Source organism: Aphis gossypii, chromosome 2, assembly GCF_020184175.1.
Source record: "Aphis gossypii isolate Hap1 chromosome 2, ASM2018417v2, whole genome shotgun sequence".
NCBI lineage: Eukaryota > Metazoa > Arthropoda > Insecta > Hemiptera > Aphididae > Aphis > Aphis gossypii.
In genome coordinates this window covers 52426609-52438054 of record NC_065531.1, presented here as the reverse complement: position 1 = coordinate 52438054, position 11446 = coordinate 52426609, and the positions used below count along the sequence as shown (strand labels likewise).

At 26.3% G+C, this 11446-nt stretch overlaps 1 non-coding gene across 1 annotated transcript; it reads right to left on the bottom strand.

Annotated features, from left to right (window-relative positions):
- Window positions 1-11033: 11033 nt before the first annotated feature.
- Trnay-gua (transfer RNA tyrosine (anticodon GUA)) lies at window positions 11034-11125 on the bottom strand. Its single transcript is given in 2 exon segments — window positions 11034-11069; window positions 11089-11125. It is a non-coding gene; the product is annotated as a tRNA-Tyr (tRNA).
- Window positions 11126-11446: the final 321 nt, after the last annotated feature.

Sequence of the window (11446 nt, the reverse complement as noted above, 5' to 3'; positions counted from 1 at the left end):
TATACTTATTAGTAATATTGTCATACGGGTACGTGGCATAATATTATAATTTTCGTACCTACACATAAAGTACATACGCTGAAGACCTCGATCTCTTCGACCGAGTGCCAGATTATTTCCCATCCCACCCTGCCGGGTGATGCAGTGCAGATTTTGCGAGCAGTGCATACTATTTTTCCTGTAAACTGACAACTCGTTTGCGTACAAGTATAAAATCTCATTCCCAGTTTAGACTTATATTGTAACTTCTAAGTATCTAATGCAAGATACACGTATAAATTGATTTGAGTAAAACGAAGTTACAATTTTATTTTTGTCAGTGATAATTCGGCATATTTTGAGTTATTAATTATTATATATTTTTATACACCTATTTTAATTGAACGTGTGACGTTGATGGGATACGAGTTTCCAGTGTTCTTTGTACATATTTTGCAAACAGTGAAACGTTTAGATTATTTAAGAGCAAACATTAAAAATTCGTGTGCCAACAAGTCGCAAAAAAAAGGTAAGTGTACGCTGAAGGATATCACCCGTATAGAGTCCAATCACAGACCTATAAAGAAAATAACTGATATCAAAGATATCTAAGAGCCAAAATTGTTAGAAAAAAACATAGCATATAATAAATCTTAGTTCATCAATACCCATTGATAATGAGATAGAGAGAGGAAGGAAAAATACGTTTAACAAAAAAGATCACAACATATTAATTAGAAAATGATAGCATACACTTTAGGTCCCGTAACATTATGCACAGGTATTGAATATTTCTTTCAAACAGTGTTGGCGTTTAGTAACCTATAGCATGGAATAGCAGAAGTGTAGTTCACATATTATACTAATATGTTTATGAGTTAAATCATCCTTCAACGAGACATTGTGTCTTTCATACCTATTATCTACATTTTTTCACGTCCGGAACGATTAAACACCCGCATGAACCGACGTCCGCTAAATCAACGACTATAAAATTTATTCGGAATGTAGCTGCAGCCGTGAGCCGTGAAGATGGACTAGTTTGTGATCGTGGTTTTTGTATAATTATTATGTAATATAATAGTATGATATTAATAATTATATTATATAAATATACATGAACATAGTCCTAGTCCCGAGATGGTAAGATTGTCACCTGCAATCGCGCCACGACGAAAATTTATTTCTGATATTAAAGTTCAAAACGGTTTCCACAATTTTTATTTATTTGCTTTTGTCTTACAATAATCAATATACTTGATAGAGATTATAATATTCCTTTGGATCAACATTTAATCACGAACTTGAAAAAAAACCTATTTATAAGACGTATTATTCCATTTTGTGCAAAAAACAGTTAATAAGAATATATTATATAGGTTTCTATTAGTCAATTATATAATTAATGCAGTAATACATTAATGATAATGCGATATATTACCTATAATATATTATTAGTGTCGTCATTTGTAAGGGGATGGCAAGGTAGACATTTCTCTTTGTTTAATGTTAAAAGCAGCTTGATAGGCTAGTGTCCGATTGTTGCCGTTTAATCATTATCCGTGAAAAATGCACCCCTATTTTATAATATTTCTCAAAAATATTATACTGTGTAATTTTTTGTCACAATGATAAATTGGATATAAATAATTAATAGTTGAAATAATGAAATATATATATAATATATACATTATACATACATATACAGTATACACTATCCAGCGACTAGACAAAAATCGGTTCTTTTGATTTTCCGACGTAACACGTTGCCACAGAGACTGGTTGTTCTACGGGAATATACAGAATTTGTATGGTTTTTAGCCGAACAGATTAAGGACGGGTGTATATGAGTTGGTGTGTTGTGTGAAAAAAAAACATTATCAACAATATCAGTTTTATATATAAGTACCTAAATCTAATATTAGTAGTAATTATAATTTCATATAGTTTAATCACAGAGTTGGTTAAATTAAGTCTAATTTAGTAGTTAGTTAGTTAAATAAGTTTCGTTTTAAAGATAATTAATTAAAGAAAAAACATCTAAATTATAAAATATACAAGGTGACAAAAGTTATTTGATAAAAATGTATGTAGAAATGTAGTTATAAGAGTAGTAAAATGATTTTTTTTTTTAAACTGTCTATTTGGGATGGTCAAACATTTTGTTTTCTTCTATTGAAAACTGAAATGACACCACTGTAATATAAAAAATAGTAAGGAATTCTTTTATTGAAAAACATTTTAAAATCTATTTATTAAAAAAAAAAAAAAAAAAATGTATACATAATTTCCAGTCAAAAAAACTACATTTTTTTATCGTTCTAATTTTTTTTAGTTTTTTCCATTTGTGAATAACAACACGCATTTTTACTTTCATATTCTAAAACAGAATATTTTTGACGTATTTTGATACACAAATATGAAAATTTGGATTTTTAGTTTATAAGTTATATAAGTGACTACATAGTAGATGCAGACGAATTATTCAGATCGGTATACAAATTTAACAATATTGTGGACATGAGTGTAACGTTATCATAATACTAATGCGGACGTCAAGTTAATAAAAACATTGCGGATACAAATATTTCCCTTCACCACTTTTTTAGGACTTAGAACAAGCTATTAAAAACATGGGTAGGTGGGATTAAAAATATTTCTGTCTTGCAAAAGAGTAATCGTTTTTCTTAAAATATGTAACCTTACCATAGATTGTGAATGTTTTTTGTTTTGTAAATATTATAGATTTTGTGGCGAAAATAAAAAAATATTTTTATTCACTTCGTCAGATGACAAAAATGGTAGCCCGAAAAATGTTTTTTAAAACTTTCCCTTTTTATCCCTATAGTATCATTGATTATAGAATAGACTATTCTATAATAAATGCTAACAATATATACTTTAGTTGAACTTAATGATTGCATAAAATATTGCAATATATGCAATAAATATTTTTATACGGTCGTCTCAAATGCACTGACAATCGTAATGTTAATAAATAATCAGTCCAATAATCGTCGATATCAAACAATAATTGTCCAACGTCCACAATCTTTGTTAAACTCGTAATATAAAAAATGTATTGTAATGTACTAAACGTATAATAATTAGAAATTTGTCCGTAATAAATTAGTATGATAAATTTATGTCCGAAATTCGCATGTTATCTTTTTAGATTTCGTCTGCAACTCGTATGGTTTTTATTACTTGGTCCGCAATTAGTAAATACCGATATAAGTATTTTAAGTTTAAATAAGCGTTGTAAATTTGTAATAGATTAATATTTTATGGAATATCCCCGTGCCTCTTTATTCGACTCACTAAAACTTTAAATATTTATAACACATAAACTACTCGTATGAATTTTGATTCTTGTATATCAAAATACTTAAAAAAAAATTTGCTCTAAAATATTAAATAAAAACGTAAAAAAACAAACTAACGATAAACAATATTTAAAAATTATATATTTTTTTTAAAATGTTGTTTTATTTGGACTAGAAATTATATGAACAAAATATTTTCAAATTTCAAAAACATGAATATATTTTGAAATAATGAGTGTTGTTCAGTAAATAAATCAACCTGTATTATACATTACATTAAAATATGCACTGCGTGTCTAAACTTAATTTCTCTAAAATAAAACCATCGATAGTCATTAATTAATAATATTTATTTAGTATTTATACAATATCAATGGTATTTATTTATTTTTTTTATATTGCTTATTTATTGACAAATAACTACTATTGGTATATTTTGAAGTAAAATAGTTTAAACTTATTTACTATTATAAAATTTATTCACCATAAGCCATAGTTTTAATCAATTTTAAGAGATCACACATGCAGTTGTATTATTCATTATTGATTTATGTCCATAAGGTTAATGTGTTTAATTTTGAATTTAAATTTAAAAAAAAATACATTTATTTATTTAACAAATAATAATAATAATAATAATAAACAATAATAATATTCGAATTTGAAAACCAGAAAAATTAGGTACTTTGAGAAGTTATGACTATAGCTACGAAATAATGAATCAGACTAAATTCTTTCAACAAACGTGACTTGTTTAAAGTACCAAGTCCATAAATTCAAACTAAAATATTATTGTTCCTTGTTTTGTACAATCAAGAATGTAGTGAAAATTAAATTGAATCAAAACATTTTTGGTATATATATATAATATATATACAGTACACTATACAAATTACACATAATATACTGTACTTTTAGGATTATTATGATTTATGACTACTCTGACCAAAATGACGGAATCATTTTTTAAATTAAAAATTTTAAAATGTTTAGTAAGATTTTTACTAAAATTAAGTCGTAGTAGTAGCTATAAGTAAATCTTATAATATTGTAATAAGATAACTCTAAAATTATATCAAAATATAGAATAATAGAATGACAAAATATTAATCACCTAGTTCGAATATTATTCAATAAATACAGGACCAAATTGGAAGAACTTATAATTGATGAATACATCCTCGTTTAAAATTCCCATTGAAATGTTGACAATGCCAAGATAATGGTTAAATAAGAAAAGTTATGTGTCTTTAAGACTTAAGTTATATAATATGTGATTGACTATTTAACTATGAAAAAGTTCTATTGATCGCCACTAGGTGGATAACATTCAATGTATAGTCATTAAAGTTTTAATAATTTTGTCATTACCATAATATTACAATTTATCTACATAAAGTTTTAAGAAGACGCTACAGTCGTTACATAAAATAAACAAAGTTTTTAATTTATATTATTTTTAATTATTTTAATATTATCAAGATATATTATAAGAAATTGGTTTGATTATATAACATAATAAAATTATCTTATAATTCAATAGATATTTTTTTTCTAATCAAAATTTTTATAAATTTTGTTTTTGTGTATTAGATTTCCAAATCGTTTTTAAATCAACAATATATTTATTGCTTACATGCAATTTTGTGATTATTAATTATTATAAATTTCTAACTTATCTATAGGGATAAACACTATTAATAATTTGCATTTATTGAATTTTAGTCGTTAATTTTATTAATCGCAAACCATTTTAAAAATTACTAAGTACTATCCCCGGATAGATAAATATTTTAATCTCGAAAATTAATCAAAAAAAAAAAATATCTAGGATTCCGAATTTATAATACATAATGATAATTTTTAGTGCATAAATTTTTAATTCATTATACATTTTAATTTAAATAAAATACAAACAATAAGTTCTACTTTTTACTTGGATATTAAACATTAGCAATTACTTAATACGTTTTAAACTTAAGGTCAGTAAATATAATATTAATTTTAATTTCAAAAGAGAACGTAAAACTTAAGTATAACTAAAACGAAATATAATTATTTTTTGTACACGGAATCGTTTTTTACAATTTTATACCAGGAAATATTTCTTTATAATATGGTTATTATAAAATGATTTAAAACTCTAGGCAAAATGAACTTACGATTTACGAAAGATTTAATACATAGGTACCTCAGCAGATATATATACATAAATATTATTTAGATATATTATATAACATAATTTAATGCATTGCTATAAAATACTTACCCACGTAGTCATTCGAAATTGACAACAATTAATTTTCGTCATATTATATTCACTAATACAGCTGCTTTAAATCCATTAACCTTGTTTTCTTCATCTTATTAATACTAAACAAGATAAAATCTCTTTGAATTTATAATGATACTACATTATTATTATTATTTTGTTTTTTAATTTTATAATTACTTTTTCACCGCGTTTCCGGTCACAAACTTAGCATACACCTTTAAAGATTTTCTTCAGATCGTTAATAAATTTAGGGTGTAATCTCATTCAGTTTTCTTTCATAGAGCGAAAAAACCAAGGTAATGACAGAATTGGTAGATAGCTAAAAGTTGTTTTTTCATTGTTTGAATTTTTAAGGGAATATATTTGACAAGAATATAATATAGTTAAGGCATTATAAATGAGTAGTAAAATTAAAAATCATAATTTCACCGTCCTTTATAACTTTGAAATGTGATTATAAGATAATAACATAGTTTACGTGGTAATGAAATAAAATATTTGATTTATATATTAATATAAGACAAAAAACATATTTTAAACAACCAAAAAATATTAATTTTTAATGTATTTACTTTATAAAGTACTAAAAAGGTAACTATACTATTATCTATTTCCGATGAATTGGTGATGTTTACCAAAAACGTTAGCAGAAAGTATGCCAACAATATTATAGTACAATGATTTGAATTTCGCTGAACTACACGCAAGTACATGTCTTAATTCGTAGCTATTGAAATGTATTATAGGTTGTATTAAATCAACGTATAAAATACTTTATATAAATATTATGTTTAGTATATAATGAACGATGTTAATGGGGTGGTATCGAATATAGAAACTAAAATACGAAACATGGTTGCTCGTAACATCCTCAATCCCTTCCACTGAAGCAAAAAGCTTACATTTATTACAACATAGTAATACACTAATCTTAATTAATTTAATATACTACGTTGAGTATTAATCACAGATTAATAATATACAAGTTTATTGATTCGTGGCGTTAAATGTCGATATCATTATCACATTTATAATTTATAAAACTGATAAGATTCATCGACGGTGATTGACCGCATTTGTGCCTTTCGCCGCCAAAAACACCACTATGAGTTTTTTCCTCTTTACCGTGCACTCTATTGTTCGCCTTAGTCGGTCAGACATTGAAATGAAAAAACCACGGTCGGTGACAACAATAGAGACAGAGGCGTCGAAAATACGACAACGACGAGGCGTGTGTCGTAAAAAATAGTATAATAATAATTAATAAAAATACTCTGCCGAGCACGTTACAAACGCTCGTCTCACAAATGCAATAACCTATACGGGCGGCGTTCTAGGGTTTGGCAGGTGGAGATTATGCGAATCCTGAAATAATTCGATTACGTTTAGACTAATTTTTTTTTTTTCAAAATTTCCTTCCAACACTTTCCTATTACTCTATTAGTTCGATACGTTAGGTAATCGGACTCATTCCCTAAGTAGTTCGACCCGTCCGTTTTCGGACAATCGTACCCGCTTCGCTCGCACAATGGCCCGCACTACAACAACAATATGAAAGGTATATATTTTTTGTGTGATGTTACTCGGTCGTATTGTACGAGCTTACAATATATATATCTATACTACACACCTATAATAGTGTATGTTTGTGTCAATCACGCGCGCTGGATTTGATTGATGTAGGTGGCGCACAACGATTTACTTCGCAGAAATGTGTTTTTTTCTTCTCTTGATCCTAAAAAATAAACGATGATATATATATACTGTACAATATATATAATATATACATTTTATTAAATGGTTCGTTTTACTGCATAAGGAGTTGGTGATTTTCACACGCATAATACGAACACGACACCTGCAGTTGTGAGATCGAAGCAATATACGCACGACAGCGTTCACCAGTGCTACCGTCTCAGTTAGCAAACTACTTGGTATAGTTACGGTCGTGCGCGGAGAATGGCGATGTCGCTCACGAAATATACATCATTATTCAAACTTACGTGAGAACCCCTTTCAACTGTTTTAAGCACTTACTAATGATTTAAGGTTTAGAATCGAAAGTGTATTTTGTACAGATACTAATATAGGGTTCCGGTATAAAATGTTTACAATTAATCACGAGGATTAATTTGAAACGCTCTAAAATACTGACCTTATTAATATAATTTTTTATTAGTTATTGGTTTATTACTTATTATTAACCATCTGTAAAATTGATGAATACAGTAAAAATTGGTTATTCCCTGTCAAAATTACTCAGGTCCAGTATTTTTAAGTAGTCGAAACGACGATAATAAGACCGCAGGTTTCACATCACTCCAATAAAAGTTGTACATAAACTGGAAACGGTTAATATGATAAATTATTATATTTGCTATAAAATAAATGTAGGTACGTGACTTAGGATTAAATTCTGCTTGCAATGTTTAGTTCCAGATCTAAAATTATGGAATTGTATTTATGGCTACATTTCATCGGATAGTATACGCCTAATAGAGTCAAATAGAACAGCTACCTAGTTGATATTGAATTTTCAAGTATTTATCTTATTTACGTAGTTTATCAGTTATAAATCGTACGATATGAAATAAAACAAACGACGTAGGTCATAGGATGAACATGACTATTTATATACAAATATAAATTAGTCGTTATGTCGATAGTTGGGCATTCGGTAGTGATGTTTGACTATAATACCTAACAATTAAAAATAAAAAAATATTACCCCATAAATTAATTATTAACCTGGAGTAATAAAATAATATATTATATTGATTAATAATAATTTTAATAATTTTATAATTTATTCAGTATTGGATACTTTAACTATAATTTGTTGACATTTTGAATAGTAAGATTTTCAACTCTAAAATCTGTAAAATGGAAAGGAAATTGTTTATTTTTCCATCTATAGATTTAAAGTAAGTTTCAAAAACTATTCGTTCAAATTTTGATTTTGATGTTATTTTTAAATAATTAGGTATCTGTTAAATAATTTACAGTAGATAAGTAGATTTTCACTAAAAAAAAAAAGCTTATGTCTAGAGTATTCCTTACGTAGAACAATATTATAATACTATTTCAGATTAAATGAATTGATTGAAAAATTGTATTATTGAAGAAGAAAAAGAAGTTGAACGTGTTTGGTGAATTACCTTATAATTTAATTTTTAATATACATTTTTATATGCATTATATATACCGAATTGGATCTATAATGAATAAGAGCTATAAAATATTAAAGAAAAATAATGTGAACCATTTACAAAGATTTATGAATCATTGCTGTTTTTTGAATGGCGATGTTAAGTTGAATTCTAATTGTCACGAGGTTGGACATTCATAAACGTTCCGAATGCAAATTTTAATCTTTACTGTTCTCTTGTTCATTCACGATTATATTGTCCATGATGAATCTTATGAAAATGGTTTGTAATAATTAGATGAAATAAAACAAATCTATGATATACACGAGTACGTTAATTGTTACATTTGAATTTTGTTTGTTAGACATTTTTATTATGCCAGTGAATGAATATAAAACAATATTTAAAGGAATACAGCTATCCGTTAACACTTTAGAATGTTTTTTTGACATTATAATTTTACCATAATAATTAAAAAAATGTTTATTAATATTTATAATATTGTTATTATTGTATACTAGTATATATTACACTGTAATTAAATAAACATATAGTGGTATACAATTTGAATTCAAGGTTCACATAACGTAATAATTATTATTAATCAAAGTCTGAAATGCAAATTAAATATGTCATAAATCTCTTAAATTTTACCCTTCCGGTTGATTTAAAATTTTGTTTTCTGTTTTGGTAAGTATTTTCATTTGAACAGTTAGGTATTATTTTACGTCAATAAAATATTTATATTTATAAATTCTATAGTCATTTTATTAAAAGATGTTGGTGTAATATAAATGCTGACACTCATTATAATATGTGTAAATATATTTTAATGGTTATGTACACGTATATGATTATTATAATATAATTATACTAATAGTAGTCTGAAATATAAAATAGTCAAAGAATTATACAGGCTGGCTTAAAAAAAAAAAAACCCATTTTATATTGAGGATATATTATAAAGGGTCATAAATATTAATACGTTATAGGTAATATATTTTTAAAAATTCAGAAATTAAAAATAGTTAATTAAACTGAGACATATTTTAGATAGGTATTGTATTTTTAAGTGGCACTTTAATAATTTTGACTAGGTATTGATTTAAAAATGTTTGTTAAAATATGAAGTTTCATTAATTCGCGGTGAGACACAAGTTTGATTGCTATAACTATACATTTTACATCAAAATATTTTAAAATATTTTAATATAGATTTTGACTATTGATAGTATATTATAATAGAATAATCAAGTGCAATTATATTTATAATAATACTAATGACGCAATTGATTAAATATATTTATGGAACAAAATATTTTGTTATTATTGATATGTTTATTTTTGACACGAGTGGACTAATTTCCAATAATAAGGATTTATGACTTTGGGCTATGTAAATAAAATGAACTACTTTAATAGATACATGCACTTAGAGTAAGGCTATCATATTATGTCCTGGATTTGACGGGATACTACCGATTTTTTTGTGTCACTTATTGTATCCCATTCCCTGAAGAGAGGTCTCGGGACTTAAAAATATCTCGGATTAAAGTTTATAGTTTTGAAAACGGTGATTTTAATTAAATGCATTAAAAAAAAATGATGAAAATATATTATCATAAAAGAACATGGTGGTTGCGAAAACAGATCGTTATTATAATATGATATAGGTACTATAATATATATTTATATTTTATATACAATATAATTTACACTTCACTCGTCACTTAGGTATCTAATTTTACTCGATCTAATTTTGTTCCATTTTTAATTTCTCATGGTGGATGTTGTGTAAATTGTGATAGAAATATAGAAAAACAATATTTACAAATGACAACTAAAACCCAAAAAGCTGAAGATGCTGATATTTTATTTGGTTTCTTTATATTTACTTTTCTTTATATTTCTACTTATTTTATATTTTTACAAACATTTAAAGTAAGTGATTTATTTTAATTTGACACAGTGTCATAGTTACTTATATATTTAGTTGATTTTAAATCGACTTACCAATTTACCTGTTAAGAGATAAAAGGATAATAAAATAACAACTTTGGTAAGAAGATTAGATGAATATTATAAATTAAGTTATTTATTGTTATTACTAATTTTTTAATGTTTTGATTTAAAGTAACCGTAATCTAAACTTGAATAACTGAGTTCAGTTAGCTGGTACACAAGATCAGGCACATGATAAAAATTACAGTTTTTATTTAATTTTAGAGCACTGTAACTGTATAACCAACTGTGAAGGTATTTATTATGTAATATATGTATTCAAATTTAAATAAAAAAAAAATTTCCTTCGGGCCGGATTTGAACCAGCGACCTATGGATATCTATGATTTTAAAGCCACTACAGTCCACCGCTCTACCAACTGAGCTACCGAAGGATGAATAGAACTCAATTCATTTATGCATTTAAACCATTTTTGTTATTGTACTTTCACCAGTTTGCTAATGCAGAAATGATAACTTGATATACAAATAGTATTTGAAAGTACACTCATTCAGTAAGTACATAGCGCCGTGTGAGAGCGTAGCATATGCCGACCAACTGATACGTATGTATGTGGTCTGTTAAATTCAAGTTTAGGAGTAACTATTTGTGAGTAATCCTCGTGCTTATTTTTAACAGAAAGGTCGAGATTTACGAAATAGTCAGAATTTTCGTGAAATAGTCACTTTGTTTCTCGTCATTAGATTCATTGAAC